Source organism: Notothenia rossii (genome assembly GCF_949606895.1).
Source record: "Notothenia rossii genome assembly, chromosome: 4".
NCBI lineage: Eukaryota > Metazoa > Chordata > Actinopteri > Perciformes > Nototheniidae > Notothenia > Notothenia rossii.
The window spans coordinates 57,012,074-57,026,684 of NC_136902.1; positions in this window are offsets into that span (position 1 = coordinate 57,012,074).

The following is a 14,611-nucleotide window of genomic DNA, read 5'->3' on the forward strand; positions in this document are numbered from 1 at the left end:
GTCAGGGAACAAGACGAACCGACCAAGACAGACAGACAACCCAGAACTTAAATACACACAAGACTCAATCACACAACAAGACACAGGTGAGGAGGGAGGAGAAAACACAGGGGCCCGGGTGAACATAATCAGACAATTAGACACACCAGGGAAACTAATGACAAGAGGAAAACACAGGGAAAAGGACCAGACAATAACCCAAAGGGAAACATGACATGGAAAACAGCAAAAACACCCAAACCTACAAAACTATAAACATGACATAACATGAGAATCGTGACAATTTTTTCTCTCAACACAAGCTGGATTGGAAATCCTGCTCTCATGTGTGCACAGACGGCGCTGCGGCGATGACCGGCAGAGTAAATGGATTAATGGCCCACATAAAAAAGGTAAACCCTGACGTTACATGGACGCACTGCATGATTCACCGAGAAGCATTAGCTAGTAAGAGAATGAGTCCAGAATTAAACGATGTTTTGAATGATGCCGTAAAAGTGATCAACTTCATACAGTCCAGGCCTTTGAATCATAGACTGTTTCAGTCACTTTGAGAAGACGATGGGTCAGAACATAAACAGCTCCTGCTTCACACTGACGTCCGCTGGTTATCCCGAGGGAAGACGTTACAGCGGCTGTTCGAGCTACGCAATGAAGTGAGGGCATTTCTGTCGGAGCACACACACCCACTTGTGGCTATGTTCGACGACGCTGACTGGGTAGCTCGGCTGGGATACCTCTCTGATATTTTCAGCAAACTCAACCAGCTGAATCTCTCTCTTCAAGGTAAATACACAAATGTTCTTAGCTTGTATGACAAAGTGTGTGGATTCATGGAGAAGATCAAGCTCTGGCAGAGCAAATGTGAAAAAGGGGATACAAGTTGTTTCCTGCAGCTGAACGCATACATTGCTACTGGTGAATGTGACAGAGCTCCAATTGTGAAAATAGTACACACACATTTGTCCAAGCTCAAGAATGAATTCAACTCCTACTTCCCTGATATTGACAACAAGTCATCCACACTGGACTGGGTGCGTAATCCATTTGTGACGTGCATTAACAGCAGCATTCCCGCCAGACTGCAAGAAGACCTCATAGATGTGTCCTCAGATAGGAGCCTGAAGATGAGGTACTCAAGCACACCACTGACACAGTTCTGGTGTGGTGTGGAGAAGGAGTATCCTGAATTGGGGAAACATTCCCCTTAATGAACTGTTGCCTTTTGGGTCCACATACCTGTGTGAGGTGACATTCTCCGCCATGACCCACATCAAGACTAAACACAGGAACAGACTCAACTTGGAGAATAACCTGGTCACAGCTGTTGCAACAATCTCCCCCAGACTCACAAAACTGATGAGGGAGAAACAGGCTCAAGTGTCACATTAATTGGTGAGTTACCTTACTTTTTTTTTTAAGTCTTTAAACAATGGCTATTATAATGTATATGATTAGTTATGATTGAATATGATTTAAGTGTCACATTAATTGTCGCATTGGGTCACACAGACAAAAAATATCCCCCTCTTCTCTATCTCTCCTCGTCACTTCTCTCCTTCTTCCACTCCCAGGTTTCACCTTAGCTACAAACACACACATTTCAAACACACACACACACACACACACACACACACACACACACACACACACACACACACACACACACACACACACACACACACACACACACACACACACACACACACACACACACACACACACACACACACACACACACACACACACACACACACACACACACACACACACACACACACACACACACAGACACACGCACACATTTGATTATTACGGTGTATGGCTATTATATCCCTCTCACATTTTTATATTCAGATCTAATTCTATATTTATTTATTTCTGCTATTACCCTGCCCATACCTATACCCCCCTCCCCCATGCTGCTATGACACCCACATTTACCCAAGGGGATCAATAAAGGAATATCTCATCTGATTGTATCATATCGTACCGCATCGTATCTCATCTCATCTCAGCTTATCTTAGTTTTGTAGCAGATTCCTCAGTGCTTTGTAAACTTAATGTTACAATGGGAATGAAGTGATGATGTCAGACCTCAGAACTAAAGCTTTACTTCAATAAACTGCCAACCTGTGTGACCATGTGACTTTATCCAGGTCATCCACACACACACACACACACACACACACACACACACACACACACACACACACACACACACACACACACACACACACACACACACACACACACACACACACACACACACACACACACACACACACACACACACACACACACACACACACACACACACACACACACACACACACACACACACACACACACACACACACAGCCAGTCTGCCACAATATATAGACTATTAATATATCCAGGGGATCACCACGATTGATTGCGTAGTAGGGGGTACTTTAGGTTGGCTTGAAATGCTTTGGGGGTACAGTACTCAAAAAAGGTTGGGAACCACTGATCTAAATTACTTGACGTAACAAGTTAACCTTCTTCTTGGACGCAGCTATGTATGAAATCAAGTCATGTTTATTTTAAGAGTGCATTTAATGTGTACAGGGTAACAATAACAACAGACAGACAGACAAAAAGTCCTCAGTATAATGGAATAATCCACGAGCTCAGCCAATGAACCTAGCGATGCGAACATGGTAGTCCAGGAATGTTGTTGTAGCTGGAGTTGGCTGATAAACGCTGCTAGCCAATGTTGATTCGATGGTCAACTCTGTTCCCAGATAGTAAAACCCCTCACAAATACCGCGTATATAACGCAAATACCTCGGACTGAGTGATGTATTAAGACATATGACAAAACATGACATAAAACAAGCATACAGCACTGTTTAGAATCCATTTGGTCTGGTTTAGCGTAACCATGTAGGCGGCCATCTTTCAATTCTGTTGACAATATGCAGCTATCCAATTGGTGTGGCACGATCACGTGACGAACCGTGGCACTACTTTTGACCAAGATATTATTATGCTTTGAAGGGACTAGTTCAGCCAATAATTACGTGCCTAGAAGAATTGACAGGAATTTTAGCGACAAACTTTTTTTTGGTGGATAAGCATGACTCGTTCTTTTTTATAAACTAAAGATTATGTAGTTCCACTTCTGTGGAGCGGGATTTCTTTTCTAAAGGACTTTTCGAGGTTCACCTTGCAGCCTAATACCGGGTTTTCATATTCACATCAGTGTTATTTTATTAAAATGTTAAAGGTGGGGTAGGTAATCAGAGGTGGGACCAAGTCATTGTTTTGCAAGTCACAAGTTAGTCTAAAAGTCTTTGCCTTCAAGTCCCGAGTCAAGTCCCGAGTCAGAGACAGGCAAGTCCCGAGTCAAGTCCCAAGTCAAGACCGACAAGTCTCAAGTCGAGTCCCAAGTCCTACCGTTTGAGTTTCGAGTCCTTTCGAGTCCTTTTAACAACAGGGAAATAATATTTACACAGATCATGTATGCTTTTAAGATTTGTATACATTTATTAAACCTTTTTTTGCAAGAACATTGTTCAAACACTCTTTTTAACTCATTTCAAAACCTAAGTGTAACCTTAACCTTTTCAAACATGTCACCACTTTATAAAAGATATCCTCGCTCCCAAAAAATTATCTAAATAATCTACATGTAATACATTCATGCCTCTATCAGTTCCTGTTGCTCCCTTGATAAACAATTGGCATGCATCCATAGAGAGACTGGTGTGTGTGTGTGTGTGTGTGTGTGTGTGTGTGTGTGTGTGTGTGTGTGTGTGTGTGTGTGTGTGTGTGTGTGTGTGTGTGTGTGTGTGTGTGTGTGTGTGTGTGTGTGTGTGTGTGTGTGTGAGAGAGAGAGACTGCGTGTGTGTGTGAGAGAGAGAGAGACTGCATGTGAGAGAGAGAGAGAGAGAGAGACTGCGTGTGAGAGAGAGAGAGACTGCGCGTGAGAGAGAGAGACTGCGTGTGAGAGAGAGAGAGACTGCGTGTGAGAGAGAGAGAGAGACTGCGTGTGAGAGAGAGAGAGAGAGAGAGAGAGATTGGAAGGGGACTGGATTGGAAGTGTCATGAACATGACAATGAACAGAGTTGTGCTTTTCTATGTCAGGGCCCTATGCTGCATTGCATTTACAAAAGATCAAATTGGCCAAAAGTCTGTCAGTCATTTGTGCACGATGGGGACGTAGTATGATGCCACCATGGCTGAAAACTCGCTCCACTGGAGCACTAGAGGCAGGCACTGCCAAGACTCTGGTGGCCACTCGGAAGAGTGAAGGAAGAGTCTTCATGTTCAGTGCCCAGAACAAAAGGGCGTTCTGTCCTTCGGCTATGTCTAGGTAGTGACTTAGCTGTAGTGCTGGAGTGGTCCCAACATCCTTCTTCTGCCTCTTATGGTATGCAGCAAACAGCCCTTCTCCTTCTACAAGGTCATCTTGCTCTTCATCAACCAGAAGCACAGGTTGCTCAGTCTCTGTAGCATCTTGCAGGATCAATTCTGGAAAAACATTTAACAACAGTAGCAGAAACAAAAGAGCCCTTATTACCATTGGTGTTGGTGATACAGTGTTAGACTGAAAAATGCAATTATTGATGCTGTCAATTAGATCAGACTATGAGGAAAAAAGTTGCATTGAAGTCAATAGTATTTACCTTTAACTCGTTGTGCCACCTCTGCCTTGATGTCACGATTGACCAGCACATGGGGCTCCACCCACAGCAGAGAAAAGGCTGGATCCAAGGCGGCTGCTTTGAGGTAGACTGGGTCTGAAAAGGGGGCAGTGATCCCATCTTGAGTCCTGGCCATTTTCACATTAATGAAGATCCCAAGAAATCTTTTGTTCAGGGATGCCTGGAGACTTCTGACCAGGCCACTCAGGAAACGCACTTTAGGCTTCAGCTTCTCAAGGTGGTGATTGAGGGACAAGACGGATGGAACAACTGCACTGATTGTGACGACCTTCTCTCCCTTTGTCAAATCAGTTGCTTCTCCAAACGGCTTCAAGATGTCCACCAACTCCTTCAACAGATTCCACTCTCGCGGTGTGAATGACAACTCCTTATGCCCAGCCTTTTCTAGAACGGCACAGAGCTTTATATGATCACAGTGGAGAACTGCCTTTACTTGCCTCACTGTTGAGTTCCATCTTGTGTTGACTGCAGCAGGGATGCCTCTCTGTTCCCCAAATTCACTATCAAACACATCTTTGAATGTTGTGCTTGTGTGCAGCAGTGAGCTAAGTTTTGATAACTTGGAAAGAGAAGGACATGCCACTTTTGTTTCTTTCAAACCGTCTCCCACCACCAGCTGAAGCGTATGCGCAAAACACTGCAGGCGCCGTTTCTTTGCCATAGCAGCATCTACCGTTTGCTGTTCTTCCAGGGTTAAGTCACACCAGAGATCAGGGTCATCAAGATGATCTCCGTCATCATCCTCTTGTTCACTGGGGAAACACACAGTGAATGCCTTTCGCATGTTAGCCGCATTGTCACTAATAATGTAGTCCAATTTATCTTTGATGCTGTATTCATCGCATATTGACTCAAATTGGTCACAGATTCGTTCAGCTGTGTGTGAGCCTTTGAAGCGATTGCAGGCCAAGAGATTAGTCTTTAGCTGTATCCTCTCTGTCTCTTTCTCTATCCAGTGGACAGTGATACCTAGGAATCCCCTCATCTTTCGGTCAGACCAAATGTCCACAGTGACTGAAACATGCTCAGTGTTGCTCAATTGAGTTTTTAATCTTGAACGTCTCTCCTCAGCGAGGCTCTCTGTTTTTGATGTCAATGTTCTGCGACACACTGGGCTGTACTTACTGTCAAGTACCGTCAGAAAGTGCCGAAAACTCTTGTTTTCCACAATAGACAGGGGAAAGTTGCAATCAATAATCAAGTCGGACAGTATTGCATTAGTGATAGCTTTCTGCTGTGGATGACTCATGCTGTAATGCCCTACACGACTGTCCAAGAATTGTGAGATTGAAGGCTGTTGTGGGTCATCTATGATGCTTTTATTCATCTGGTATTCTTCAAATCTGTAACAGGTAAGCATATAAAACAGATGTCAGAAAATGCTAACATTGTGTTAATATTACTTTTTGTGTTAATATTAATTGTATTGTATACTGTAAGAGTGTGTGTGTTTTAACATTACATTGATAAAATAAATTTCATTTTCAGTGTACACTTACTATATTAATAATATTTTTACTGCTGTACCTTGCCATCAAACAGCCCTTTCCGACAGGACACTGAAGTATGCTTGTTAATTCACTCTCTCCAGCACACCAGATTCCATTGGCAAAAACAGCAATTTTACCTGCATCACACAGAAATTGCTGGTCTACTGCTGGCTCAATGATTAAGTATAATTGTGCTATTCTATGTCTTCTGTGATAGTTCAGCTTAGTTGTGATTTACCTAAATTACATAAACGACCTCAATGAGGCAGCAGTAGACCAGCAGCTAGCAACTCCCATGTGCTGCAAAGTAAAATGGCCATTTTTGTCAATGGAATCTGGTGTGCTGGAGAGAGTGAGATATACTTAGTTTTCCTATCGGAAAAAAATCGTCTGGCAGCAAGCTAAAATGGTACACATATTCTTAATATAAAGTACATTAAACTGACCTTGATTTGATTAGGCTTGCTTAAGTTTTGCTGCTGGCAGCAGTCTACTGTGTATGATCCACTGACTAGCTGCTAAGCACATACAATCTCGCTTAAAAAAAAATCCTAAACTATCCTTTTACAATATAAGTATGGATAAGTTCAATATTTTGCACTTTGAGACCCATTTCTGGTTTGTCTAGGATGAAAGAGACTGTTTGACTCCGACATTTTGACGATTGGTCCAGTCTAGAGCTTTTGGTTAATTTAGAATCACCCCCATATGCTTCAGGTACGGGCATTCATAAAGCGGTCCTTAAATCAACCCTAAACGTTCGTTTTCAAAGATGTGCAACTCACCGAGTGGTTAGTGGTGTTCGTTGATGTTCCAAAACGAGTGTCTTAGCGAAATACAGTTTCTGTCGTGTTTAATTTGATAAATATCAAGCGCAAGTTAATAGCCTACTCGGTGAGGTATCTGAAAACATAGCTAGTTCCACAATAGCAAATAACACGGATGGAAACCAAATATTGCGCCGATATATTTAAAAAAAAACAACTACGAACACCACTTACCACTCGGTGAGTTGCTCATCTTTGAAAACGAATGTTTAGTGTTAATGTTTCATTCAAAACTTACCGTTCTTTGTGCAACTTCAAATGTCGAACGAAGTTCGAAGTTGTCGCGTCTCCGTCTGTAATCTTCGACCCGCATGTTTTACATACTGCAATTCTTTTTTTGTTGAGCACCTCATAATTTTTATACCCAAACGAAACTACCTTTGGTATCATTTTTGCCAACTGACGCGCGCATTTAGTTTGTTCCTCTTCATTGGTTGTCCCGTACTTTGATTGGTTGGATGCTGTCAGATCGAAACAACGTGGATCTAATTTGATTGGATGTCGTGCCGCACACAGATGCACACAGGTGCAAAGAGAGAGAGACGTCCGTGTCAACATACTTTTTAATCTTTGCGTTCGAGGAAAGTAGCAAGTCTTTTCAAGTCAAAAGGGTCAAGTCCAAGTGAAGTCACGAGTCACTGATGTTAAAGTCCAAGTCGAGTTGCAAGTCTTTTTAGATTTTGTCAAGTCGAGTCTAAAGTCATCAAATTCATGACTCGAGTCTGACTCGAGTCCAAGTCATGTGACTCGAGTCCACAACTCTGTAGGTAATTCACTTCAGAAACACTTATTGTTATATTCCATGTAATGCTCTTAACATCCCGATAGCAATGAATATATTAAATGCTTTGACAATAAATACATTTAAAAATTTCATCTGTGGAAGCCGTGGCGCTGTAAAATGCTAGACCAATTATTTTCACCGCCCCGGCTAAAATAACTGGATGGCCTACCTGCCTGTCATCTGTGCACAAACTTATCTCGTGCCCCCATTGGTCATGTGCGCGTTCGTATGTGTTGGAGGAGGGGCTCTGTAAGGAAGTCTGAAGGAAGGTGGCAGGTTTTTTTCGGCTGCGCACTTTCAAATTCTAGCGCATTCGAGCTGGTTTCTCCATTCTTACCTACATACCTTTAAGTATAATACATGTTGTTCTTTAGGTTTGCCATTGTTATTGATATTTATATGTATGTATGCAGATGTAAAACGAATGTAGAAAAAGTGTATACATAACAAGAAATAAAAAATATAGACAGAAATATGAACAGGAATGTAGTTAATGTATAAACATAATGAGAAGTAATACATATATAAAGTTATATTTATAGAACTATGGTTTCTGTATCTGAAAGTAGGCTGAATTATACATATTAACGAATTGACCAAAACATGAATAGAAAAATATTTATGTTTTAAAATCTAATATAATGTTTTTTTTATATAGCCTCTTGGAGGCGTATAAAAAAATGTACAGGAAGTCTGCCATTTGGAATTTTGCCCTCCGTACTACAGAGATCATCTCCTAGAGATTTTATCCGATCAACTCCAAATTTGGCTGGTAGCGTCTCAAGACATGGGGGATGAAAAGTGATCAAAATCGAAATGTTTCACCGCATGGCGTATTCGTTATGTAGCCATTTTCACGTTTGCTCGATGCTAGGAGATCCCTCGCCATGGACCACGAGGATGTCATAATTCCAACTGACATACTCCGAACGCCACCAAACGTCACATGATGGCTAACACTGCGGCCCTGAACAGCTCTCAAGGTTCAAGGCTTTTATTTGTCATACGTACATAGCTGTAGTTATGTACACTGAACAAAAATATAAATGCAACACTTTTGCTTTTGCTCCCATTTTTCATGAGATGAACTCAAAGATCTAAAACATTTCCTGTATACACAAAAACTATAATTACGTTTCTAGTTGAAGAGTTTGTAAATTAACATGAACCGAAGCTGTTGCATGGCAACGCAATCGCACAACGTCACGTCCGTTAATTCCACATCCACACACATGGATCGATTTAATACATGAAAGAGGTGTCGACCAGCTGGGGTAACAAGAAAATCGGCGAAATCGAGTGTGACTATAAAAAATAATCATAATCATTATTATATTAATATTGAGAATAACAACCGACCGTCGGGGTAGCATTTGCTTGGTATTTCCCGGTATATCTCCACTGGTTGGGCCATGTGAACAATACCGTGTAACTGTAACGTTTGAAGGGACGAAATCGTGACATCTTCACGTCTCCCAGCATGGTAAATCGTCACATGTTCGCGTCTTGCCGTGATACCGGGTTGTGTTTAACAGTCTTATGGCCTGCGGGATGTAACAATCTCTGAGTCTGGTGGTTTTATTCCTGATGCTGCGGTACCGCCTGCCCGACGGCAGCAGACAAAAAAGTTTGTGGCTGGGGTGATGGGGGTCTTGGTGTTGTGCTGTGCCGTTTTCACCACCCTCTGTAAAGCCTTACGATTGAGGGCGGTGCAGCTGCCGTACCAGGCCGTGATGCAGCCGGTCAGGATACTCTATGGTGCACCTGTAGACAACACACTCTCACTCCATAATCGTCCAGGAGTGACGTTTGGTCAGGGTCCCGTGGCGTGCAGTTGTGATGCTCCTAGGCTCCTTCAGCTTCATAAAGGGACGCAAATAGCTTTCAACTGATTGCAATGTATTCCCATGTGCTGCGGGATTTGACGCTCATTGAAGCACGGCATTTCTTCTTCTTCTTCTTCTTCTTCTTCTTCTTCTTCTTCTTCTTCTTCTTCTTCTTCTTCTTCTTCTTCTCCTCTTGCTTTTGGCGGATTGCAAACAACTTAAAAGGTGCATACCGCCACCTACTGTACATGAGTATGCATCATCACATCATTCCAACTCATTAACCTATGTTCTAATCAAAATTAAATTAAAATAAATCAATAAATCAATAAAACCATTGAGTAAATAAAACAAAAAACAAAACAAATCTATGTTCTTTCCTGACCTAATGTTAAATTATTTTTCCTACCCCAGTTTCACTCAAGAATTTAAACAGTGCCTTTTACTCCCTCTTCTTTTGTTCCCAAAACACCAACCACACTCCACTCCCTCTCTGCCTCTAAGACTTTAGCCTTTAATTTTTCTCTTTCTGCTTTATAGATGTCACAATGTAACAATATATGTTCTACATCTTCTTTTACTGCACAGTTCCCACACTTGTTACTTTCACTTTTCCCCATGATATACAGCGTACTGTTCAAAGCCGTGTGATTTATTCGGAGTCTAGCCATCATGATTTCCTCCCTTCTGTTTCTTTCTTTATGAATATTAATTGTAATTGTATTTTGTACTTTGTGATAGTCCTTGCCTTTCTGGTCTTTCTCCCACCTTTTCTGCCAGATCTCCATCCCTTTCTTCTTAATGACTGCTTTTCCTTCTCCTTTACCAAGTTGAACTGGTAGTGTTATTTGCTTTTCTAGTGCAGTTTTTGCTAATCTATCAGCACACTCGTTCCCTTTCACCCCCTCATGTGCAGGCACCCAGCAGAACTGAAGATCTATGCCGCTTCTGTGCAGTCTTAACAGGCTATGATTCAGTTCTATGAGAATGTCTTCTCTAGTAGTTGTTGTTGATATATGCTTTGTAATATGGACAATGAATCTGTACATATAACCACCCTATCTGGTCTGACCTCTTCAACCCACTGCAATCCTATTATTACAGCAAGCATTTCTGCTGTATACACTGATAATTGATCAGATGTTCTTTTTAAAATAGATATTTTAAGGTCTGGGATGTATATGCCAACTCCAACATGCTCTTCCTTGTTCTTAGAGCCATCTGTATACATTTGTAGGTAATTGTAATTGTAGTACTTTTCGTTCAGATACATACTTGTTTTAATTCCCACTTCATTTATTTGCCACTCTTTTTTCCTTTCTACAATACTCATATCTATTTTAGCTTCTGGGAACAGCCATGGGGGAACACTGCTAAATGGGGTTGCTTTGGCAAACGTGATATTCTCCACTCCATATGCCCTCGTTCTTTCCTTACTCCTCCAGCCAAACCCACGTCCCTGGAATTTTGCATATTCCCAACAATCCTGTAATATTCTGTTTGGAATATTTTCTTCTCCACTACCTTGTAGTCTGACCCAGTATGACAGAGCAAGTTTCTCTCTTCTGATCTCCAGAGGTGTCTCTCCTGCTTCTATCAGAACTGCATAAATAGGGGATGACTTTATTGCTCCAATACACAGCCGCAATGCTTTATATTGTATTCTATCAATTTTTAAAAGCGATGTTTTTGCTGCTGCTCCATATAGTATACAACCATAGTCTATTGTGGACCTCATAATTGATATGTAAATGTCTATTAATGCTTGTTTATCTGCGCCCCAGTTGCATCCAGCTACAGCTCGCAATACATTTAATACTTTTTTGCATTTTGTTTCCACTTGATTAATATGCATTTTCCAAGCACAGCATTTGTTTGTGTCGGCTGCCCTTAAAGGCAATGTGAGCGTCCATTCCCATTGGATTACGGAGAATTGTACACCCGGAAGTAAGTATTCCCCTTACTGTCGATTGATTTTACAGTGATATCTGCACTACTCATCGACTAAAAAACACCAGATTATCCTTGTTAATTACACAACATTGATTGGTTAAAATTGTGTGCAATGCTTTTGTATTTTTCCACTTCGATTCGGAGAAGCAAATATTTTTTCGGAGTAAAGGATGGCAGAAGACACTACACTACCCAGAATCCCCAGCTATCGTTTAGGACTACACCATCTGCTCTGTTTGACAAACCCCGTGATTAGTTCTCAAGCTCTGTGATTGGTTGACCTCCAACTGCATTCCATATGAAAAAAAACATTTCGTTAAAGATAAAATCATACTTTATTCAGCAGTGCTTGCTTTACTCTTTGAAAGTCATCACATGAATGCATTGTAATAAATGGTTTGGCTGCATTAAATATATTACAAATCTGTCGTAGTTCTTTATTTTTATTTATCTACAGAGATCGGGCTCAGAATAGACCGGAAACTATTCTTGTACCGTTCAGTTTGAATTTCACAATAAAGTTAGTAGTAATATTTTGTTTTGATATTATTGTTTTTTATTAACTACTAAACTGCTGGGTCATGTTAAGAACATCTTTTCTGTGTTGCTGTGGGTTTTTCCATCGCTTTTGTGTTAAAAATATCAAAACAATAACTAAATATATCCGTCGTAAACTAAACCAGAAACAGCAGTATATTTTATTTTGTTAACACTGTAAACTTGACAGCTTTTGAACCCAAACCACCTACTGGTGGGATACCTGGTGGTTATTACACGTTTAGAGGAATGCAATGCAGGTAGATTGTGCTACCTGCTTGAAATGGGATGGAACCACGGCAGACTGTCCAAAACTGGATTTGAATGGGTCCACCGGGTCCCCCCCTCCCCCACCCCGTCCCCAGAACTACACATGCTGGCTATTATGTTTCGCAACATGTTCTCTATCTATGGCACGTCTCTACTGGGAGTTGTAGTTTTAAAAGACGTTTTCGTATTTCCCATAATAAGAAGTTGCCAGTATACTGTGTACATCCCTGGAGGTTTAGGGGATAGGAAACACTCAAATTTAAAACATATAATTAATAAATGGGTGAAAATTGCTTGTGCCCATAATGGGCAGCATTAATATACCCACATGCCAGCTAAGGTCAGAAGAGCTTTATTTAACAACTGGTCTTATGTTTGTGACCCCTCCTGTTGTTAATTGATAACATTACATTACATTAATTGATAAGCCTGAAACATGCACTTGTCAAGGTTCAGAGGCACATTTTGCAAATATGGCAGTAGCCATCGATCATCTTAAGATAAGATATATTTTATTGATCCCAAGTTGGAAACATTTGCGTTACATCAGCATGTGTAACAGTTGTAAATATGTAGTGGTGTTTATTTGTAAATCATTTAGTATAATCACACAAATTCTGTGTTTTATATTTAATAATTCTGTGTTCTTTATTTATTGATTGTTCAATACCTGACAAGGCCGGAGATGAAATATCTATATATGTATAATATCAGTTAAAATAAGTGCTTCAACATAGTTAACACTGCTGGAGGTATGCACAAATATTGATAAATGTCTTGTAATGCACTATATTGAGGAACCTGCGACCCAAGTTTTTCATTCATTGCATAACTACACCGTTTGTATATGTCAATAAACCTTAGAAAATCTTGAAATCTTGAAAGGGATGTGCAAAATCGTCATCATATACAGTCTTTAATTAACTATTAGTAGAGAATAACGAGTAATGAATATACTTTATAGGGATCCTATTAATATCTAATAATAAAAATAATGAAATTCAATAACATGCTTTAACCACCAGGTATCCCTTTCTATCACCTGTGCACCTTTATGGTGTAAATACAGCCTATCTACCGATTGGATCAAATATAAAAGTCAGCCGAATTAGTGTTGATCCTGCGAGGAGAAGTGTTGTGTGAAAATAAATGTAAGATGTGGTTTAATTGCTGATATATTTATGATCCACGTCACGTTTTCAGTGTTGGCGGCAGTTCCTCATGTTTGTCTAGAAGTCTTCTAATCAGGGCTCTATAAATAGAGAACTACGGCAGATATGTCATATTTAATGCAGCCGAACCGTGTATTACAATGCCGTTATGTGATGACTTTCAAAGAGAAAAGCAAGCACACTCGTAATAAAGTATTATTTTATTTTTTAAAAATGTTTTCGGTCTGTTTCCGGTATTTGTTAATGACGATGTGATGTGAGATGTGAGACTGGAATTACACAGGGGAAAATAACGTATTGTAGCGTTCGCGGCTCCGCCGCACGGGTGGCTAACTACTTAAATGAGGAGGACACGATGGCTGTAATTTATCCGGGTTTTATTACCCTACAAACAGACTAAACCTCGGGGTTGGAAGACTGCCCAAAACAACAAAGATAGGTAGCGGTATTGTCTCTTAGCTCTCTCAGGATCCCTCACTAGCTCTCCCGCCGTAGCTTGACCCTCTTCCGGTCACTTGTAAACCCCACCCCCTTTTTCTCCCCGCCCTATCCGGCTAACTAGGGCAACGTCTTCCCCCCAACAATCCCCTTGTGAGTCTCTCCCAGTTCAGCACTGCAGGGTCGCTACATTGCCCCCCCCGGTAATTCCTCGTCCCCGAGGTAGAGCAACACTTTGAAAGCGAACCGGCATCCGTCGCTCCCTCTGCGACCTCCTTACTCCATGATTCACTTGTGGAGTAGTATTCCGTGGCACTATTGCTTCCAGCGGGGTCACCACCTCCCCTTGAAGGACATCCAGTGGCTGCATCGGTGGGTCTCTCCTTCGGCGGGGGGGCCCGCGCCGTGCTCTAGTAGGGGTCACAGGAAAGGCTGGCTGTTGGTCCCCTTTGTAAGGTGCCATCCTATCCCGGTGCAGTACCACTGTGCGCCCTCTGGGAACCAGTTTGACCCTATAAACCACCTCCCCCACTCTCTCGACCACGTAGCAAGGGCCAACCCATGTGCTATCCAGCTTGGGGCAACGGCCCTTCACTCTCTTTGGTCCATACACCCAGG